At 47.2% G+C, this 24154-nt stretch overlaps 1 protein-coding gene across 1 annotated transcript in view; it reads right to left on the reverse strand.

Annotated features, from left to right (window-relative positions):
- Positions 1–24154, reverse strand: part of SMARCD2 (SWI/SNF related, matrix associated, actin dependent regulator of chromatin, subfamily d, member 2) — a 67165-nt gene that overhangs the window by 36240 nt on the left and 6771 nt on the right. The gene's annotated exons all lie outside the window — the stretch shown is intronic.

Genomic DNA, 24154 nt, shown 5'->3' on the forward strand with positions numbered 1-24154 from the left:
ACAATGCAGAACGTCAATACAGTGCAGTCTTCCCATCGTAGACATTGAGGGCATATCGCTAGGATATGGACTCACACCTATACAAAGTTCTGGAGGGCTCATCGCGTATACACGGCCGCCCTCCATGACGGCACTGTCAGCTCCATAGAAGTAAATATAGAGGTGGCCGTGCTTGCGCCTGCACATTCATTTCAATAGGACATGGTTTGGCTTTTTTCTGTGCTCCCATAGGGATGAATGGAGGGCAACGGCGGCGCGCCCTCTGGGACTTTGTGGCCTTTGTTCTAAGTATATGTGTGAGTTCCAGAGGTGGGACCCGCACCTTTTAGATATTGAGGGACATACCCTAGCCATAAACCCCCAAAGTCTGAGATGGGAATAACCTTTTAACCCATAGGCCTCTTTCACGCGGGCGTTGCGGGAAAAGATGCGGGTGCGTTGCGGGAACATGCACGATTTCTCCGCGCAAATGCAAAACATTGTAATGCGTTTTGCACTCGCGTGAGAAAAATCGCGCATGTTTGGTACCCAAACCCGAACTTCTTCACAGAAATTCGGGCTTGGGATCGGTGTTCTGTAGATTGTATTATTTTCCCTTATACATGGTTATAAGGGAAAATAATAGGATTCTGAATACAGAATGCATAGTACAATAGCGCTGGAGGGGTTAAAATTTTTTTTTAAAAAAAATTAAACTCAGCTTAATCCACTTGATTGCGCAGCCCGGCTTTTCTTCTGTCTTCTTTTTTTGCTGTGTGCAGGAAAGGGACCTGTGGTGACGTCACTCCGGTCATCACATGGTCCGTCACCATGGTAAAAGATCATGTGAAGGACCAGGTCCTTTTCCTGCACAGAAGACAGACAGAAGAGATGCCGGCTGCGCGAGCAAGTGGATTAAGGTGAGTTTAATAAAAAAAAATTAACCCCTCCAGCGCTATTGTACCATGCATTCTGTATTGAGAATGCTATTATTTTCCCTTATAACCATGTTATAAGGGAAAATAATAAAGATCGGGTCCCCATCCCGATAGTCTCCTAGCAACCGTGCGTGAAAATCGCACCGCATCCGCACTTGCTTCCGGATGCTTGCGATTATCACGCAGTCCCATTCACTTCTATGGGGCCTGCGTTGCGTGAAAGTGATGGGTGAAAAATCACCGCTCATGTGCACAGCCCCATAGAAATTAATGGGTCTGGATTCAGTGCGGGTGCAATGCGTTCACATCACGCATTGCACCCGCGCGGAAAACTCGCCCATGTGAAAGAGCCTTAGAGGACCGGATAATTTTACATTTTTTGCATTTTCGTTTTTTACTCCCAGCCTTCCTTAGAGTCATAACTTTTTTTATTTTTCCGTTCACTATTTTTTACGGTGTTCACTATGCGGTAAAATTGACCTGTTACCTTCATTCTCCTGGTCAGTACAATTACAACGATACCACGATTGTATAGTTTTTCTTTTGTTTTAACACAGAAAAAAAAGAATTAAAAAAACCTTGAAAAGAATCTTTTTTTTTTATTCCTCACCATATTCTGACCCCTATAACTTTTGTGTAGTCATGCGTACTGAGCTGTGTGAGGGCTCATTCTTTGCGGGGCGATCTTTTCAGTGATACCATTTTGAAGTGTGTGTGACTTTAATCACTTTTTATAAAATGAAGTGACAAAAAAAAAAAAAAAAAGGCCAATTTTTTTCCCATTACACCATTCGGGATTAATATTGGTATATTTTAATAGTACAGGCAGTTTTGCATTTAGCGATGCCTATGAGGTTTATTTTTATTTTTTTATTGGTTAAGTATTTTATTGGTTAAGTTGATATTTCAACTTTTATATCTTTTTTTTTAAATATTTTCACAAACTTATTTTTAGTTACCCTAGGCGACTATAACTGGCAATCATTAGCTTGGCACCCATTGTGTTCATTAATAGCTATACAGCCATCACTGAACACTATATTTCCAGTATAACCATCTAGTGCTGCCACCTGGTGGCCTGTATTGATATATTCCACTAACAACTGCTGAAGCCTGCTTGAGGCTTTGGGCTATTACAGCAGCATAACAAGTTGCCCGATCTTAGCCCGGGGGAAACGCTTTTAGGGGCGCGTACGTCTCCTACTTCTGGCCTGCTCAGATGGTCACATTTGACTATGGCATCTTTGGGGTGAAACGTATGGCTGATCGCATACACGTGCCGTGGGTCTCTGCTGTCTCCATCTTTCAGTCCCCTTTAAGAGGCATTTATGATGAGCAACGTTTTAAAAGGTCACACAAAATGTTGCGGGCAGGTGCACAGTAGACAGGTAACCCTACATTGCACATGCACCAAATAAAAAATTAATAAAAAAAAAACATTTGCCTTGTTCATAAATAAGGTGCAAAAAAAGAGAACCCAAATTGACACCAACAAACCATAATTGTTAAATGTCCCCCTAAAACATTTGCAATACAACACAATAATATCCTGGGGGTTTGCAAGAAGAAAACTACAAATCCCAGAATGCCATCAAAGCTACAGAATCTCCTTGCACGCTGGGACTAGTAGTTTCTGCAGTTACCCTGTCCCCCATTAAACCAAGCCATAAATACTGCGCTGACCGGAAAATCCTTTCCTTGAACATAAACTTCTGGAAGCTTCCACATTATTCTCGCCAGAACCTCCAGGGTGTGCGGTACTCTGTCGCTGAATCTAATTGGTGGTTGCGCGTCATGTGACCGGGATTATCGTTCCCTGCTCGAGGCTTCCGAACTACAGGTTCCATAATGCATCGCTTTGATATTTAGGCGGCATTTTCCCTGGGATTGCACAAATCCGTGTAAATTGCAGATATGAATAGTGGATTAATAGCTCATGTATGGAGGTACTCTAATTAATAGCAAATTATATTAATACATACATTAGCTCTCGCTGATATTATACCGGCAGAGGCTGCCTTCTCTGAGAGAATTGCTGGTGCTGAATCCTGCAGATAAAACGTGAATTATAAGCGTAATTCAGTACGGCAGGCCGTAAACCGAGTCTTCTGAGGTCATTTAGATGTGATTTACACGGTCACCTCAGCCAAAAAGTACAGATAAGGTCATATATATATATATATATATATATATATATATATATATATATATATATATATATAATCGTGAGAGGCCTGTGTGGTATCCTGCCGAGGATCTACTGGGGGGGGGGGGTGTAGGTTTAGGAGCCTTAACCCTTTCAGGACCAGGCGATTAGCATTTTTTTTTTCATTATCGCTTTTTATTACCAGCCTTCCCAAAGCCATAACTTTTTTATTTTTCCCTTCACACAGCCATACGAGAGCTTTTTTTTTTTTTGCAGGACAAGATGTATTTTTTAATGACACTTGGGCCCGCTTCACACGGTCATTGTGGGTGAGAGCCGGATGCGTTCAGGGTGCACTGTGGGAAACCCGCGCGAGTAGGCACGCAATTTCAGTCAGTTTTGTCTGCGATTGCGTTCCTAAATCTGAATGTGGTACCCAGACCCACTGAAGTTCGGGTTTTGGTTTGGTGTTTTGTAGATTTTATTATTTTCCATTATAACATGGTTATAATGTAAAATAATACCATTCTTTAATACAGAATGCTAAGTATAATGTCCCTTGAGGGTTAAAAATATTAAAAACATAACTTATCTTCTATCTTCATTCAGCAGGACCTGCGCTGACGTCACCACGCTCACCATGTGTATTACCGTATTTTTCGCCGTATAAGACGCACTTTTCCCCCCCCAAAAGTGGGGGGAAGATAGCAGTGCGTCTTATATGCCGAATGCTGCAGATTTTGCTGAGTTTTCAATGATACACCCGCCGCGATGCCGCATATCAGCTGTGAGGGAGGGGGGGCTGGGGGCCGGCATCTGCTTTTATAATGACAGCGGGGCCCGTGCAGTGACTATTCTACTACACGGGCCCCGCTCACTGTATAAATCGTATCTCTAATAGTTAATGGTTACCGTATGTATATAATCTCATAAGGAGCGTTGTGTATTACCGGTACTTACAACTACAAGTGCTCGCCGAGAGGAGGGAGGAGGCAGGCCGGGAGGACGGGCGCTGGCAGCGTGAGTCATACGTCACGCGCCTGCGCCACCCACTTTATGAATGAAGCAGGCGGCGTGGGCGCATGACGTATGACTCACGCTGCCAGCGCCCGTCCTCCAGGCCTGCCTCCTCCCTCCTCTCGGCGAGCGCTTGTAGTTGTAAGTAATACACAGCGCTCATTATGCGATTATATACAGGGAGTGCAGAATTATTAGGCAAATGAGTATTGTGACCACATCATCCTCTTTATGCATGTTGTCTTACTCCAAGCTGTATAGGCTCGAAAGCCTACTACCAATTAAGCATATTCGGTGATGTGCATCTCTGTAATGAGAAGGGGTGTGGTCTAATGACATCAACACCCTATATCAGGTGTGCATAATTATTAGGCAACTTTCTTTCCTTTGGCAAAATGGGACAAAAGAAGGACTTGACAGGCTCAGAAAAGTCAAAAATAGTGAGATATCTTGCAGAGGGATGCAGCACTCTTAAAATTGCAAAGCTTCTGAAGCGTGATCATCGAACAATCAAGCGTTTCATTCAAAATAGTCAACAGGGTCGCAAGAAGCGTGTGGAAAAACCAAGGCGCAAAAGTCAAGCGTGCAGCTGCCAAGATGCCACTTGCCACCAGTTTGGCCATATTTCAGAGCTGCAACATCACTGGAGTGCCCAAAAGCACATGGTGTGCAATACTCAGAGACATGGCCAAGGTAAGAAAGGCTGAAAGACGACCACCACTGAACAAGACACACAAGCTGAAACGTCAAGACTGGGCCAAGAAATATCTCAAGACTGATTTTTCTAAGGTTTTATGGACTGATGAAATGAGAGTGAGTCTTGATGGCCAGATGGATGGGCCCGTGGCTGGATTGGTAAAGGGCAGAGAGCTCCAGTCCGACTCAGACGCCAGCAAGGTGGAGGTGGAGTACTGGTTTGGGCTGGTATCATCAAAGATGAGCTTGTGGGGCCTTTTCGGGTTGAGGATGGAGTCAAGCTCAACTCCCAGTCCTACTGCCAGTTTCTGGAAGACACCTTCTTCAAGCAGTGGTACAGGAAGAAGTCTGCATCCTTCAAGAAAAACATGATTTTCATGCAGGACAATGCTCCATCACACGCGTCCAAGTACTCCACAACGTGGCTGGCAAGAAAGGGTATAAAAGAAGAAAATCTAATGACATGGCCTCCTTGTTCACCTGATCTGAACCCCATTGAGAACCTGTGGTCCATCATCAAATGTGAGATTTACAAGGAGGGAAAACAGTACACCTCTCTGAACAGTGTCTGGGAGGCTGTGGTTGCTGCTGCACGCAATGTTGATGGTGAACAGATCAAAACACTGACAGAATCCATGGATGGCAGGCTTTTGAGTGTCCTTGCAAAGAAAGGTGGCTATATTGGTCACTGATTTGATCTTGTTTTGTTTTTGAATGTCAGAAATGTATATTTGTGAATGTTGAGATGTTATATTGGTTTCACTGGTAAAAATAAATAATTGAAATGGGTATATATTTGTTTTTTGTTAAGTTGCCTAATAATTATGCACAGTAATAGTCACCTGCACACACAGATATCCCCCTAAAATAGCTAAAACTAAAAACAAACTAAAAACTACTTCCAAAAATATTCAGCTTTGATATTAATGAGTTTTTTGGGTTCATTGAGAACATGGTTGTTGTTCAATAATAAAATTAATCCTCAAAAATACAACTTGCCTAATAATTCTGCACTCCCTGTACATACAAAACAATTAACTATTAGAGATACGATTATACAGTGAGCTGGGCCCGTGTAGTAGAATACAGTCACTGCACGGGCCCCGCTGTCATTATAAAACCAGATGCCGGCCCCCAGCCCTGTATTGAGGGTCATTTACTACAGGGACACTTATGGAGGGGATCTGTGGATGACACATAGCATAAGATGCTATATTTGTTTCATCCACAGATCCCCCCCATAACTGTCATACACAGATCCTCATAACAGTGCCATCCAGAGAGCCCAATAAGAGCCACCCACAGATCCCCCATAACAGTGCGTCACCCACAGATCCCCCATAACAGTGCCACCCACAGACCACAATTAGTTCAAAACTCACCAAAAGCACACCTTTTGGTTCAAAATATTTTTTTTCTTATTTTCCTCCTCAAAAACCTAGGTGCGTCTTATAGGCCGGTGCGTCTTATACGGCGAAAAATACGGTAAGTATTATCTATTATTTTCCCTTATAACCATGTTATGAGGGAAAATAATACAGTAAATGGACTTTAATGGGGTTGCTCATCCCCAGCATCACCTAGCAACCATGCATGAAAATCGCACCGCATCTGCACCTGCTTGCAATTTTCACGCAGCCCCATTCATTTCTATGGGGCCTGCGTTGCGTGAAAAAAAACTGCAGAATATAGAACATGCTGCGATTTTTGCGCAATGCACAAGTGATGTGTGAAAATCACTGCTCATCTACACAGCCCTATTGAAGTTAATGGGTCCGGATTCAGTGTGGGTGCAGTGTTCACCTTACGCATTGCACCCACGCGGAAAACTCACCCGTGTGAAAGGGGCCTTATAGTTGCATACAGTGTAGTGAGAAGCAGGAAAAAAATAAATCCAAATGGGGGTGGAATTATAAAAAACAAACAAACACAATTCCGCTATAGATTTAGGAGTTTTGTTTTTATGGTGTTTACTAAGCAGTAAAACTGGTCTGTTACTTTAATTCTCCGGGTTAGTACGATTACAGCGATACCACATATGTATAGTTTTTTTTTTTAGTTTTGATTACTGAAAAAAATAAGTTGGGTTTTGAAAGTTTTTGTTTCACCATTTGCCGTATAGGATGAATATTGTTCTATTTTAATACTACGGGCGTTTTCGCACGTGGCAGTGCCCATGATGTTCATTTTTTTTTTATTGTTTATGTATTTTTATTTTAAGGCTACATGCACATGACTGTTGTGTGTTTTGCGGTCCGATCCGCAAAACATGTTTGGCGTCCGTGTGCGTTCTGCATAATGCAGGCATTTCCGGATGGCCTCAAACCGGGAGCGTGTCATGGCCGTACTGGAAAGTGGGGTCTGGTAGAGGACGTCCCCACTCCAGTAATGCCTGACACTAGTTTTTTTACTAGGTCCATGTGCTGCACGAGGCGCCAAAACTTCCTCATCTCAGCTGCACTGACTGGAGTCCAGCCACCGGCCCTAGCCAAAAAGGAGCCCAGGTGTTGAGCAACGAACTGTTGGGCGTACAGGTTCTTTTGCTCCACCATCAGATTTACAAAGTGGTCCCTGAAAAAAAGACTAAAATAGTCATATTCAGTGAAGCCCACTGTGGAAATCTGGATTCCTGGTTGGCCTACAAAATCAGGAATCGCGGGCTCAAAATGCTCTGGGGTACACCAGACAAGTTCACCAGCAGGGGGCTCAGGTGGATTTAAAGACGACCTTTCACTAGTTTAAAAACTAAAAACTAACTATATCAGTGGGCAGAGCGGCGCCCAGGGAGCCCCCGAGCTGCTCATACTAGTGTGGGCCACAGGGTCCCTAGCATGGCGGTCCCCTTGCTCCGCCTGGCGGTGTTTCCACCGCCTTGGGGGCTCATCATCATCGCTAGATGATGAGGACACGGATGACAAAAGGAAAGTGGGGTCATTCTTGTCCTCACTGGGGCTCTCGGACCGTCCGAAGTTGATCAGCGGTGCGATGCGCTAACAGTGGCCGGACGCTAAGAGTGATGGCCACAGTCAGTGTACGCAGAAAAAAATAAATAAATGCTTGCGCCCCAAAAAAAGTTGTGGGGGGGGGGGAGCAAGCTGCAGCACCCCTGGGGGGGATCTAAGGTCACACAGCTGTGCTGTGGACCCCAGACACGCGATTTAGGCCCCTTTCACACGGGCGAGTATTCTCCCGCATTGCACCCGCACTGAATACCGACCCATTCATTTCTATGGGGCTGTTCACATGAGCGGTGATTTTCACGCATCACTTATGCGTTGCGTGAAAATCGCAGCATGCTCTATTTTGTGCGTTTTTCAAGTAACGCAGGCCCCATAGAAATGAATGGGGTTGCGTGAAAATCGCAAGCATCCGCAAGCAAGTGCGGATGCGGTGCGATTTTCACGCACAGTTGCTAGGAGACGATCGGGATGGAGACACGATCATTATTATTTTCCCTTATAACATGGTTATAAGGGAAAATAATAGCATTCTGGATATAGAATGCATAGTAAAATAGCGCTGGACCTGTTCAGCGAAGGAGACAGAAGAGATGTCGGGCTACGCGATCAAGTGGACTAAGGTGAGTTAAATTATTTTTTATTTATTTTATAATACAATCTACAGAACACCGATCCCAGACCCGAACTTCTGTGAAGAAGTTCGGGTTTGGGTACCAAACATGCGCGATTTTTCTCACGTGAGTGCAAAACGCATTACAATGTTTTGCACTCGCGCGGAAAAATCGCGTGTGTTCCCGCACATTTTCCCGCAACGCCCGTCTGAAAGAGGCCTTAGGGTGATGCAACAAAAACTTTATTTTTTTTTCTCACCATTTTTCCCTGAATATCCCTGCCTAACCCAACCTTTCCCTAAACACCTTGGGGGTGCTGGGGCACAGATGGGCCGCTGGCTGATGATCCCTGCACAGATGGGCCGCTGGCTGATGATCCCTGCACAGATGGGGGTGCTGGCTCTGGAGATCGACGTGCAGCGCTCCTCTCTCCTTGGCTCCCGGACACAAAAGGAGGAAGAGAGGAGCGCTGCTGTAATTTGAACTGCCTGCCCGCCCAGCCGACCAACGAGAGCCAATCCTGAGTGGTGATGTCACCATCACCTCTCATGATCGCAGGATGGTGATTGGTGGTGTATTATCACACCACCGATCACCATCCTGTTCCGGGTTATCGGGTCCCCAGAGACCCGAATAACCCGGAAACGCAGCAAACCGCAGGTCTGAATTGACCTGCGGTTTGCTGCGATCGCCGACATGGGGGGGGGGTCACAGGACCCCTCAGCGCATTGTCCTAGGGTGCTTGCTCAATGATTTGAGCAGGCACTAAGTTCCGATCACCAGGGGGTCAAACCACCGACCGCCAATATAATTTTACAGTGGAACTGTGGGAAGGGGTTAAATTGAGACGCATCACACCTTGTATAACTTCTACCTATTTTGGCAGGATTGGAGCCATAAGGCGCAGTGTGAAGGGGAACTCGTAGGGTAAATAGAAGCTGTCCGTGCATATTTGACAACCTACTATCTGGCCCAGTGCACCCATACATACACATGCTCTGCCTCGTGTAACATTATGGGGGTCGTTTACCAACAGTTTTAGGCCCCTTTCACACGGGCGAGTATTCCGCACAGGTGCAATGCGTGATGTGAACGCATTGCACCCGCACTGAATCCGGACCCATTCATTTCTATGGGGCTGTGCACACGAGCGGTGATTTTCACGCATCACTTGTGTGTTGCGTGAAAATCGCAGCATGCTCTATATTGTGCGTTTTCCATGCAACACAGGCCCCATAGAAGTGAATGGGGCTGCGTGAAAATCGCAAGCAAGTGCGGATGCGGTGCGATTTTCACGCACGGTTGCTAGGAGACTATCGGGATGGAGACCCGATCATTATTATTTTCCCTTATAACATGGTTATAAGGGAAAATAATAGCATTCTGAATACAGAATGCATAGTACAATAGAGCTGGAGGGGTTAAAAAATAATAATTTAACTCACCTTAATCCACTTGATCGCGCAGCCCGGCTTCTCTTCTGTCTTCTTCTTTGCTGTGTGCAAGAAAAAGGACCTGTGGTGATGTCACTCCGGTCATCACATGATCCATCACCATGGTAAAAGATCATGTGACGGACCATGTGATGACCGGAGTGATGTCTCCACAGGTCCTTTTCCTGCACACAGCAAAGAAGACAGAAGAGAAGGCGGGCTGTGCGATCAAGTGGATTCAGGGCTCTTTCACACTTGCGTTGTCCGGATCCGTCGTGTACTCCATTTGCCGGAATTACACGCCGGATCCAGAAAAACGCAAGTGAACTGAAAGCATTTGAAGACGGATCTTTCTTTAATAGCGTCCTGGCTGCCATAGTAACACTGAACGCATTTTGAAGTCCTGGTTGCCGTAGTAGTGGGGAGCGGGGGAGCAGTATACTTACCGTCCGTGCGGCTCCCGGGGCGCTCCAGAATGACGTCAGAGCGCTCCATGCGCATGGATGACGTGATCCATGTGATCACGTCATCCATGCGCGTGGGGCGCCCTGAAGTCACTCTGAAGCGCCTCGGGAGCCGCACGGACAGCAAGTATACTGCTCCCCCGCTCCCTACTACACTTTACCATGGCAAACAGGACTTTAGCCTCCTGGCAGCCATGGTAACCATTCAGAAAAAGCTAAACGTCAGATCCGGTAATGCGCTGAAACGACGTTTAGCTTAAGGCCGGATCCGGATTAATGCCTTTCAATAGGCATTAATTCCGGATCCGGCCTTGCGGCAAGTGTTCAGGATTTTTGGCTGGAGCAAAAAATCCACACATCTCGTAGAGTAGTAAACTTTAATAATGATGAGTGTAGGGCTGCAGTAAACGAATATTTTTGTAATCGAGTATTCTATCGATTATATTTCTCGATTCATCGAGTAATCTAATAAGAAAAAGCTACTTAAAATAACGTACGTAATTAGGTATGTATAAAGTTATTGGTTTGAAGGGGTTAATTACTTTATACATGCCTAATGCCAAGGTGCTTCCATTAACCCCTCCAAACCAATAACTTTATACATGCCCATTGGGTTTGGAGGGGTTAATGGAAGCACCTTGGCATTAGGCATGTATAACGTTATTGGTTTGAAGAGGTTAATGAAAGCACCTTGGAGGTGCCTTCATTAACCCCTCTCTAAACCAATAACTTTATACATGCCAAGGTGGTGCTTGCAGCCTCCATTAACCACTCTCTCTCCATCTGCCTCCCCCCAGCCTCTGATCTGCTTGCCCCCAGCCTCTGATCTGCCTCCCCCCCAGCCTCTGATCTGCCTCCCCCCCAGCCTCTGATCTGCCTCCCCCCCAGCCTCTGATCTGCCTCCCCCCCAGCCTCTGATCTGCCTCCCCCCCAGCCTCTGATCTGCCTCCCCCCCAGCCTCTGATCTGCCTCCTCCCCCCCAGCCTCTGATCTGCCTCCTCCCCCCCAGCCTCTGATCTGCCTCCCCCCCAGCCTCTGATCTGCCTCCTCCCCCCCAGCCTCTGATCTGCCTCCTCCCCCCCAGCCTCTGATCTGCCTCCTCCCCCCCAGCCTCTGATCTGCCTCCTCCCCCCCAGCCTCTGATCTGCCTCCTCCCCCCCAGCCTCTGATCTGCCTCCTCCCCCCCAGCCTCTGATCTGCCTCCTCCCCCCCAGCCTCTGATCTGCCTCCTCCCCCCCAGCCTCTGATCTGCCTCCTCCCCCCCAGCCTCTGATCTGCCTCCTCCCCCCAGCCTCTGATCTGCCTCCCCCCCAGCCTCTGATCTGCCTCCCCCCCCAGCCTCTGATCTGCCTCCCCCCCAGCCTCTGATCTGCCTCCCCCCCAGCCTCTGATCTGCCTCCCCCCCAGCCTCTGATCTGCCTCCCCCCCAGCCTCTGATCTGCCTCCCCCCCAGCCTCTGATCTGCCTCCCCCCTCCCCCCAGCCTCTGATCTGCCTCCCCCCAGCCTCTGATCTGCCTCCCCCAGCCTCTGATCTGCCTCCCCCCCAGCCTCTGATCTGCCTCCCCCTCCCCCCAGCCTCTGATCTGCCTCCCCCCAGCCTCTGATCTGCCTCCCCCCCAGCCTCTGATCTGCCTCCCCCCCAGCCTCTGATCTGCCTCCCCCCCAGCCTCTGATCTGCCTCCCCCCTCCCCCCAGCCTCTGATCTGCCTCCCCCCTCCCCCCAGCCTCTGATCTGCCTCCCCCCCTCCCCCCAGCCTCTGATCTGCCTCCCCCCTCCCCCCAGCCTCTGATCTGCCTCCCCCCAGCCTCTGATCTGCCTCCCCCCAGCCTCTGATCTGCCTCCCCCCAGCCTCTGATCTGCCTCCCCCCAGCCTCTGATCTGCCTCCCCCCTTCCCCCAGCCTCTGATCTGCCTCCCCCCTTCCCCCAGCCTCTGATCTGCCTCCCCCCTTCCCCCAGCCTCTGATCTGCCTCCCCCCCTCCCCCCAGCCTCTGATCTGCCTGCCCCCCCCCAGCCTCTGATCTGCCTGCCCCCCCCCAGCCTCTGATCTGCCTGCCCCCCCCAGCCTCTGATCTGCCTGCCCCCCCCCAGCCTCTGATCTGCCTGCCCCCCCCCCCAGCCTCTGATCTGCCTGCCCCCCCCCTCCCCAGTATTAATCATTGGTGGCAGTGGCCACAGGGTCCCCCTCCTCCCCCCCATCATTGGTGGCAGTGTCAGTTCCGATCGGAGCCCCAGCAGTGTAATGCTGGGGCTCCGATCGGTTACCATGGCAGCCAGGAGTCACGCTACTGAAGCCCTGGCTGCCATGGTATGTTAGTGAGCAGAGAGCAGCGCATTATACTCACGTGCACTGTGGCCGCCGGTCGCTCCTTCTGTCTGTGCGGCGGATTGCTAATGCTTACAGCATTAGCAATGCGCCGCACAGACCTATGAGAAGGAGCGACCGCCGGCCACAGCGCACGTGAGTATAATGCGCTGCTCTCTGCTCACTAACATACCATGGCAGCCAGGGCTTCAGTAGCGTGACTCCTGGCTGCCATGGTAACCGATCGGAGCCCCAGCATTACACTGCTGGGGCTCCGATCGGAACTGACACTGCCACCAATGATGGGGGGGAGTAGGGGGACCCTGTGGCCACTGCCACCAATGATTAATACTGGGGAGGGGGGGGGGCAGGCGCATTAGCAATGCGCCGCACAGACCTATGAGAAGGAGCGACCGCCGGCCACAGCGCACGTGAGTATAATGCGCTGCTCTCTGCTCACTAACATACCATGGCAGCCAGGACTTCAGTAGCGTCCTGGCTGCCATGGTAACCGATTGGAGCCCCAGCATTACACTGCTGGGGCTCCGATCGGAACTGACACTGCCACCAATGATGGGGGGGAGGAGGGGGACCCTGTGGGATATGGCCGGCACAGTCATTGGTAGCGCAGTGGCCACAGTCCCTCCCCTCCTCCTCCTACTCTGTCCTCATTGGTCTTCAGCGGCAGCCGCGCACAGTGGGGAGGGAGAGACTCCCTCCTCCTCCTCAGCTGTGCCGGCCAGCCCAGTCCTGCCTCTCTGGCCTCCGGAGGACACGGAAGCGGTGAGTGAGACGCTTAATTTCACTCCCGCTCCGTGATCACGTGATCTAAACGATTCCTCGATGCAGGGAAACTGCATCGATGAATTTTTTGACTCGATTTAATCGAGTTATTCGAATAATCGTTTCGGCCCTAGATGAGTGGTCACTAGAGGTATTCCTTGCCAGTAATGTAAATACTGCCTTTTTTTCTGAAAAGGCAGTGTTTACATTAAAAAGCTTGCAGAGACATGCTATAGACACCAGAACTCCTACGTTTAGCTGTTGTGTTTCTGGTGACTATAGTGTCCCTTAATATAGAGGGGGAAAAAAGAATCAGCACAGAAGTATCAAAAAATGGCTGTATCATTATTCTAAAAAAGCACAATTTCTGACACAAATATATAGTATTTTGCAGATTACTTTTTTTTTTACAATCTGCAGATAGTACTGTACTACTAACCCCTTCATCCACCCTTAATACAGCGCCACATACCTCTTACATCCAGTGACGTCTCTTTGATATAGATGTTCTTTCCTCATCTCCTTTCAGACCAGACCACCATTTTTCAGCCATTTCTCGTCTCTACAGTTTGACAAACAAAATCTTAGTTTACTACTTTTCCATCATCCTCCAATCTTCTGGACAAATCATCCTACCTCCCCCAATACTGTGCCACTGTGCTCCCCAATACTATACTGCAGAAACAGATAAACCCCCTGATAATAGTAGTACCATGCAGATAGTGCCCTTCAATAATTATTGGCACAGAATGCCCTAAAATAACTGCGCCCTGCAAATAGTGCCCCTGACACTAATAGTGTAAACATAACGTCCCCCAAAAATAATTCTGGTAAGCTGATACTGTGCCAAGGTGCCCCCACAGTAATAGTGCTCCCAAAAGTCCCACAAATAGGAATAATTCTCTGCTAGAGCACACATGGTAGTAATAGTGCTCCTACAGTGCCTTTAAAATGTCCCCACTGTGCCCCAGAAGTAATAATGCTCCCATAGTGCCCATACTAGTAATCATGTTCCCCCCTAGAACCCCAGTAGTAATAAAGCCCATCATAATGCCCCCCAGTAGTAATAATTCTCCTTATAATGTGCCAGTGCAAAAAATCCCCCCCTCTTAATGTCCCCAGTTGAGCTAATGTCTCCATAGTGCCCCCATAATGTGCCAGTATAAAATACCCCTATATAGTTCCCCCAGTAAATGCCCCCATAGTGCTCCTCTCCCCCTTCTTTCTAGTGCCCTCAGTGTCCCCCATAATTTACAAGTATAAAATACCCCTTAGTGCCCCCCATAGATGAGCCCATAGTACTCCTCTCTCCCCTTCCCCATAGTACCCACCATAATGTGCCCCAGTAAAAAATACCCCTATACAGAGCCCCCCATATAAAATACCCCTTCTTTGTGGCCTCAGTAGATGCCCCCAATAATGTGCCAGTAAGAAGTTCCACCCAATAATGTGCCAGTAAGTGCCCCATAGATGCCTCCACAGTGCCCCCCAATAATGTGCCAGTAAGATATGCCCCCCAATGTGCCAGTAACAAATGCCGCCAATCATGTGCCAGTAACAAGTGCCCCATAGATGCCCCCCAATAATGTGCCAGTAACAGGTACCCCCATAGATGCCCCAAATCATGTGCCAGTAGTAGTACCATATAACAAAAATAAACACTTATACTTGCCTTCATCCGGCTGGCCTGTGTCCTGCGCTGTATGGCTCAGGTGGCGCAATGACGTCGTCGCACCAGCCTCTGATAGGGTGCAGGCACTAGGCCTGCAGCCTATCAGAGGAACAGGGAAGGGAGACGCCTCTCCCTCCCCTACCCCGCTGCAGCACTTCCATCTGTATTGCTGTCCTGAGGACGGCGATACAGATGACTATGGAGATGAGCGCTTCCACAATGGAAGCGCTCCTCTCCCTGTGCCCTGCCGCACCACCCCCCAAGTCACCAGTGGGGCTCAAGAGGCAGCTGTCTTGGACCCCCCAGGAGCAACTGGGCTCGGGGCAGCTGCCCCTTTTGCCCCATGTTAAAAACGGCCCTGGATGCGTCTAATTTATGACAAGGCACATGCCCCCTCATAAATGAGGCGTATCTTCCAGCAACAAAGCCAGCATAAAAGGTACTAAAAAGACCATAAAATGACGGTCTTAGTAAATGACCCCCTATATCTCCTTTTGGTTGGCTCATTTTGTGATCAAATGTTAGATGCTAAATGGTGCATAAAGCCATGCACCTTCCAGCCGAGTCACACCACCTGGGTGGATGAGGCACAGTGGGGGAGGTTTATGAAAACTGGCTTAGTTGCCCATAGCAACCAATCAGCCTTTACCTTTCATTTTCTAGAGGAGCTGTGAAAAATTAAAGATTGAATCTGATTGGTTGCTATGGGCAACTAAGCCAGTTTTCCTTTACACCAGTTTTAATAAGTCTCCCCCCAGTTTATTATTTTTTTTGTCTTTTGCTTCCATTACTCCAGATTGCGCCAAAAAAAATGCAGCAATTTAGGACAGAATTCATCCACAGCCACAATAGTAAATATGGACCAGTATTTCTAGTCCGCGGAGATGGTATGGTCCTGAACTAAGGTGCTGGGCAGTGTGGAGGGCACTGCTGTGTGTGCATGTACCCTGCAGCTTTATTTCCACCCAGGACTGGCATTTTGCTTTACAAACCCATTCTTGACACGTCCTTCATATAAATGGCTTATCATTTCCAATCCAAAGACATTGGTAAGGATAGTTTCAGACTGGCGTTAAACTAAACCTCTGCCGGAGTTCATTGTATCCAGCATAGCCATATACTGCCTTTGCCTGGCGGAGTCCATTGGCTATAACCAGTGCAAGCACCTGTTTGTCCGGCTGAATCCCAGTACTAATGTGGGAAACTAATAGAATCCCCGCCGGGTCACATTATAGTCACTGGGGTCTGACGGTGCTCCGGCCTTATGCCGGATCTGATGGATTCCGGCAGGCTATTCCACCTCCAGATAGTTTTAACGCTACTGTGAAACTAGCCTAAATATTTATTTATTTTTTGGGGTTGGGCGAGTTTATCATTTCCCCTATGCCAGTTTTCTGGTGAAAAACCCTGTGCTTGCGACTTTTTTTTTTAAACACCACCACGCAACAAAATTTAGTCACAAGTGGCGTTTGTAAGCCGCCCTCGGCACTTTCCGAGAAGTGGGCAGGGCCAGCAGGCCGAGCACATTTATCTTGTTTAATGCCAGCTTTCTGGAGTAAATGAAGACTGAAATCTCTGGCAGCCCAGAGCTGCCATAGTTTTCAGTTTCGGGGCACAGACTGCCGGGGGATTCGCCTATGACTAGGCCCCTGTGTGCTGCATGCAGATGTCTGCTTCCAGTGTATCCGCCGTGCACACAGAGCCTAAGGGATCTTGAAACTGCAACTCAAACACTTGGATATTTATAAGCAGCTGCTTAAAACGTTTCCATATACAACGACGAGAACCAAATCCAAGCTTATGTTATTTATCTCCAGGCTGTGGGACAGTTCTCTCCAAAAGCTAGAATTACATCCAAATGTGAATTATGTCTACACCAAGGCAAGTAGAATGATGTAGATACTGAGGGACATCAATAATGGCGTAATTTGCGCCCAAAATTTCTAACACCTCATATATCAATGCAAACGAGTGCAGAATAGCTGTAAGGTATTTTGGTATATTGTGCCTTCACTGCAAGGTCGGGTTGAAGACCACATTTGTGAGGTTTTTGGTATGGCTTCAGCGAGGATTTTAATTAATTCTCGGCCATTTTAAATAGAAAATCGGGATGCTGATTGCAAGACTAGACAAGACTCATCTATTTTTCCACGGTGCGGGTTTTAAAATTGCAAGCAGGGACCAAAAAGTCTAAAGTTTAAAAATGCGGATTCTCCACTGAAATTATGCGGGAAGTTCTGCGTGCATTTTTGGCATGGAATTTTGGTGCAGAATCTGAGCCAAAATATGCACCCAAAATACTCTGTGTGAACCTAGCCTTAGATTAGTGTGTGGGCCTGACCATTGGAACACCCAGTAATTACGGGAGTGAGGGTCCTGTTTCCCCAGCGGTCTATCATGTTCCTATGTACATTGTTGTCTCCATAGAGTTTAAATGGATCGACCATTGCTTAATTCAAACGGGGCACAATAAACCCCCATTCTCTTGGTCATGGGTGTCACAATGGTCCCCTACTGATCTAACAGTTGTCAACTTCATACTGTAATACTCCTTTAGTATAACCCATTACACCCTTAAAGGGGTTATATGACCCACCGCTGCAGCCATTCTCTGACGTCAGCTGTGATGTATCCCCAAACATGATTGTACGTGAGCAAGTGAGTGGTAAATGCTTCCTGGCTCTTAGGGCTCATGCACACGACCGTTGTTTTGCGGTCTGTTTTTCACAGATCCGTTGTTCCGTATCTCAGTTTTTTTCCATCTGATTTAAGTCCTCTTCCGTTCCGTTATTCCACAAAACATATCTGTATGGTTTCCGTATGCGATCTGTTTTTTTGCGGATTGGAAACGAAAACAGTAACTTATTAAAATCACCAAACACATGAGCAATATGGGCTGGGCATAGCATTTCTACAGTATGGATCCGCAAAATACAGATGAAATGTGTATTTTTTGCGGACCCATTGACTTGAATGGGGCCTCGGACCATGATTTGCGGACAATAATAGTACATGCACTATTTTTTTGCGGAACGGAAACGGAATGCACACGGAGTACCTTCCGTTGTTTCTGCGGACCCATTGAAGTGAATGGTTCTGCATACGGTCCGCAAAAAAAGAAAATACGTTCATGTGCATGAGCCCTTAATTCAATGCACCGTGGAGTTGTACATCCCCTTTAATGATGGGGCCTGTTTGGGCCCTAATAATCACCTAACTATTTTTTAGCAGGCATAGATTTCTTTTTTTCATTGGGATAACCGTGTTTTATGAGGGAAATATTGGTGTTTTTTCTGTGCTGCTTGGTAATACTTATAAATTGTTCTGCAATTTATATATTTTCGTTCCATTTTGTTAAACCTCATTTTCCTCTTCAAGCACCTGAACGTAAGTGTACAAAATCACAGGGTACAGATAGTTGTCATGGCAGCCTGCTGTGTGGGGCTCGTTCACACGACCGTATAAAGCCCGTGCCCGTAGCGGACTGCATTTGCGGATCCGCAATACAAGGGTCCCGTTCCTTGGCTATTCCGCATCACGGATGCGGACCTATTCATTTCAATGGGTCCGCAAATCCGGAGATACGGAACCACAGAACACTACAGAAGCACTACGGAGTGCTTTCTGAGGTGCCGTTTAAGCAAGCTCCATCTTTTTGCGGAACGGAGGGATCACAGACCCATTCAAGTGAATGGGGCCGCGATCCCTATGCGGCTGCCACACGGCAGGTGCCCGTGCTTAGCAGACTGCAATTTGCAGTCAACAGCACGGGCTTCACATGGTCATGTGAACAAGCCCTTTACTGCAATACAGAAGTGATTGAAAGATCACCGGGTGAAGTTCCCTAAGGAGTAAAAAATATTAAACGGTTGAATTAAAGGGGTTATCCAACCCTATAGCCCCCCCCTCTTATTCCAGGGCCCCTCACACAGGTTGCATTTACCTTGCTCCCCGACACCTGCTCCTTATGCCTGCACGGCCGCCGCTGCCTCTCCCTGCCACGCGGATCAAAATATCTGGCAACGGGGGTGGTGGATAGCGAATAGCAGGCCACGATGGGGACGAGCCTTCCTAGCATCGCGGGAGATGCAGTGGCAGGTGTGCGTGGAGCAGGAGCGACGCAGATGCTGGGGAGCAAGGCAAGTACAACCTGTGTGAGGGACCCGGGCATTATAGGGGTTGGATAACCCCTTTAACATTTTAAAAATAAAACGTTCAAAAGTCCAAAGAAATACATATTTAGTATTGCTGTGTCCGAAAATGTCCAGTCTACTGAAAAATCATGTTATATATCCCACAAGGTGAACTCCATAGAAAAAAAACAACACAAATTCTATATTTTCTCATCCTGCCTCCCCAAGAAATTGAATAAAAGCTACTGCTCACCCTGCAGAAAATGATCCCTCACACACCGTTACATGCCTGCCACACCTAAACGTGGCCTAAGAGAAAGAAAGTGATGTACATATATGAAGTATGTTCACAGAAATGAGCCCTTTAAAGGGGTTTTCCAAGTGTTTCATACTAATAGCCTATCCTCGGGACATGTCATCAGTATTTGATTGGTGGGAGTCCGACTCCCAGGACCCCCGAGGAGGTCTTTCTCGCAGCTTACCCTAGGACAGTGATGGGTGATGTAACATTCATATGTCACCTAGGGGCAGCTCAGTCCAATTCATCACAGCTTACCAAGCACAGCGCCATCCATCGTATAGTGGCTGTACTTGGTATCGCAGCTTAGCCCAATTCAGTTAATGTGACGTCGCTGGCTTAGGGTAAGCTGCAAGGAGGCTCCTGAGGATAGCTCATCAGTATAAAACACTGGGAAACCCCTTTTACCAGGGTAAGTATCTTGCTTCTAAATAGGAATTATAAATAAATACATTTGATGCAGAGGAGTGTTTTTTGCTCATATTCCTGTGTAAAAATCATACATATACAGCATGTAATGGACAATGGCAGATTATAATAGGGGTGATACTGTGGCTGTGCACCAGAGGGCATAGTTCCTTGCCCCTCTGCCAATCACCACCATACCCTTCAGGCCTATGCGGTAGTAGATTCCCGGCGCAGACAGTCGTGATGACGTCATTGTGCGCCTGTGTTGGGGCGCAGTGCAGTAACATGTGCGTGTCTGCCTCACCATCCCTGCCCGTACCATTGGGGAGCACAGTGGGCACAGTATTGGGAGTGGCAGCAGGAGGACATTGTCGGGACACCAGGATGGGGAGGTTGATGGAAACATTTTAAAATGTAACATGTCTGTGTAACAAACCCTGTAGAGACGAGATGTGGCTGAAAAAATTGCAGTCTGGGTCAAACGGAGGAGAAGAGGAAAGAAGATCTACATGACAGGAGATGTCCCTGGATGTAACAGGTATGTGGTGCTGTATTCCGCTATATGTAGAGCTGGCTCACTACTGTGACCTGCGTCTCATCTCCTCCAAGTCTTTTTTATCATAATCATATATATTTTAAATTTGGAAACTAAAAATTTTATTTAGCTCCTACATTTTTCAGTTTAGGAGTCAATGGCTCCTGGGTATTTTTTTTTTTTAGTCTGGAGCATTGTGTGCTGCTGTATCCTAGCTGGAAGAGGAGGAGGTTGGAGAGCAGTGCGACAAGAACAACGTGGACTCTCCAGCTTTGAGCAGTGCAGACTGCAGGTGCCATGTAGTGTTACATAGAACTGCAGGTACCATCTACTACATTATCTGCACACAGAAACTTATCTGAGTACAGATAATGTAGTAGATATTCCCTGCAGTCCTATGTAACACCCCACATAACACAGTGATAGCTTTCTGGGTACAGATGATATAGTAGATGTTCCCTGCAGACCTATGTAGCACCCCACATAACAAACATAAATAGTTCACTGTGTTATGTGGGGGGGTTACATAGGACTGCACGTAACATCTACTACATTTATCTGTTCTCAGAGAGTTTTTACCGTGTTACCTATGGTGTTACATAGGACTGCAGGTGACATCTACTACATTATCTGTACTCAGAGTTATCACTGTGTTATCTGCGGTGTTACATAGAGATTCTGAATACAAATAATGTAGTAGATGGTACCTGCAGTCCTATGTAACACTACAGATAACAAAAGGTAAAAGGGTTCTCTGGGATTTACATATTGATGGCCTATCCTCAGGATAGGTCATCAATATGAGATTGGTGGGGGTCAGACTCCTGGCACTCCCACCAATCCGCTGTTTGAGGAGACCGCGATATTCCAGTGAGCGCCACAGCCTCTTTGCCCCTTACCAAGCATAGCCCTGTCCATTTGATAGCACTAAGCTTGGTATTACAGCTCAGCCCCAATCACTCAGATGGGACAGAGCTGCAGCTAGGCCTTGTGAACGATGAATGTGATGTCATATGGCCTAGCAAGAGACTGGCGCTCACGAAGCACTGCAGCCTCTTCATACAGATTTTTTTTTTTAAACTAAAATGGAGGGAGGGGCCCGAGTTGGGTAGACAGCCCCGGGCCCATCATGCACTTCATCCGCCCATGGTAATATAAATTACATGACTTGTATGCAGCATGCTTCCTGTGGTAAGGGACATAAAACCCATGAACAGAAATATGTAGAGCAATATATGTGTATAAATTGTACTTGCCTACCAGAAGGTTAGAGCCAGAAGATAATAATTTGCTATTTGATAGGAAGGTAGCATCACATTAATGGCAGTCTATGGTATCACACTGCAACAAGCGACATGCTGCGACGCGACAGTCGCCGAAAAATCCATCTCTCTAATGGATTTTCTGCGACTGTCGCGTCGCAGTATGTTGCAGTGTGACACCATAGACTGCCATTATAAAAATTGGCGCGCGACAAATGTCGTAGTGTAGACCTAGCCTAAAACCTCATGCACCATAATGGGAGCCCCATCATAGGTTCTGTACAAAATAGAGCCATAAGACGGACTTTTGCAGGATGCCTTGGGGCCTAGTTCATGCACCTTATTTTAGTTTTTTTAAGAAAATCCATTGTACCATACACATTGCGGCACTCTGGACCTGTGCTGCTGACTTTTCTCAAAGGTTTTTTTGATGCAGTTTTGGAAACCAAAATCAGGAGTGGATGTTAAAAGGAGAGAAAATATAAAGAACATAGACTTCTCTTTTTTTGAATTCACTCCTGGTTTTTGCTTCCAAAACTGCATCAGAAACCTGAGCGTGTGACCGTCCTTTCATTCTGCTGGGTAAATATCACCTCCCTCCCACCACCTCTCCACTCCCATAGACCAGGTGTGCTGTTTACATGCCTCACCTAGCTGGAAAAACTAGATTCCTCTCCAAAGGCAGGGCTTAGTGCATACTGGGAAGTGCCTGTTCTACTGCTAATGTGGGAGGGAAAGCAGACAGTCCACAGGGCCAAGGGGTAGCGTAAAGGTGCATTTAGATTTTAGAGGAACCGAATGAGCAGGCAGTTATCAGGAATGGACCGTTGCTCCCAAATAACTGCCTGCTCATCAGTGGAAGTAAAGAGCTGGCTACTGCTTTCGTGCACGGACCCATTCAATTCTATGGGTACGCAAAAAATCTCATCCTGTGCTGTCCTCATACAGATTAATTGTTCCTGCGCAGCAGATCGCTGTTCACACTGCGCAATCTGCTGCCCAGAACCGACGATTTAACGTGCTGCATAAACAAGAAGTTCACCCGAAGAACGAGCGTGTTGCATTTACACAGGCTCATTGTCGGGAACGAGCGTTTATAGCAAATGTTTGTTCCCATTAATCAGCCTGACAATTGTGGGGTGTAATCTGCCTGAAGATGTGCCCACAAGTGAATATCAGTCAATCCCTCTCCCTCCATAGAATACCGTAAACGCTATGTAACCTACTACCCCATATTTATACAGTGTAACACTGTATATAATGCGGGTGTTTGGCCAGTGCTTTCTAGTTTACTTTTTTCTTCTCGTTGCAGCGCTGCAAATGTTAATCTTGTGGTCGGTGTGTGTCATGAGGTAGTCATATGGTAGCGCTGCTTGGGAGACGGGGAGGGGAAGTATTGGTTAGGACAAACTGAAATCTACCATGAAGGAGGTTTTAGCTGAAAGCCAATTCCTGCCTATATCACTTTCACACATTGCATAGCATCTGAAACACCATGCGCTCATTAACCCACTTTATTCCAGATCATTAAAATGTTTGCTTTCCTAGCAGCCTTTTGCTTCAGTAGGAAAATTAATCCTTCAGCATTTTCAACAAGTTATATAGAATATAGCGTTTGGAACATCCTGTGCCACAGTATATAAATTGTTACCTGGCGCTCAAAATAGTCAAATCTGGTGTAGCGATTGTAGGAGACTACTTATAGCAACACTAAAGAGCAAGTTGGAGACCGCTAGTCAGCATGAAAGACAAAGGGAGGAATTTATCATTCACCATTGCCACCTTTCTGGCATAAAAAAAATATAAAAAAGTTGCAAACACTAAGGCCTCATGCACACGACCGTTTTTTAAGGTTCGCAAAAACGGGGTCCGTAGGTCCGTGATAGTTTTTTCGTCCGTGGGTCTTCCTTGATTTTTGGAGGATCCACGGACATGAAAAATGAAAAAAAAATCTAAGTCAAGTTTGCCATTGAAATGATAGGAAAAACGGACACGGATCACGGACGCGGATGACAATCTTGTGTGCATCCGTGATTTTTCACCGACCCATTGACTTGAATGGGTCCTTGAACCGTTGGCCGTGAAAAAAATAGGACAGGTTTTCTGTCTGCCAAACAGTGCATTTTCCGATTTTTCCACGGACCCATTGAAAGTCAATGGGTCCGCGAAAAAAAACTGAAAACGGCACAACGGCCACGGATGCACACAACGGTCGAGTGCATTAGGCCTAACTCTAAGCTCAAAAGGCAGTTTCTAGGCCACCTTTGCCACTTTTCCGAAAAGAGGGAGAGGGCAGGGCTAGCGGGTCTGGCGAATTTATATTTTCTGGCATAAAAGAAGACTGAAATCTACAGCTGCTGTAGATTTCGTTCTAGGCGCACAGATGGCTGGGGGATGCGCCTAAATTGCATCAGACCTCATGGTCTGCTATGTTTTTAGGTCCGCAATTTGGACGTGACTTGGCGTTGGCACTCTGATGTAGTAGTTTCTGAATGTGGGCATACAACCCCTTT

This window comes from Bufo gargarizans, chromosome 6 (genome assembly GCF_014858855.1).
Source record: "Bufo gargarizans isolate SCDJY-AF-19 chromosome 6, ASM1485885v1, whole genome shotgun sequence".
NCBI lineage: Eukaryota > Metazoa > Chordata > Amphibia > Anura > Bufonidae > Bufo > Bufo gargarizans.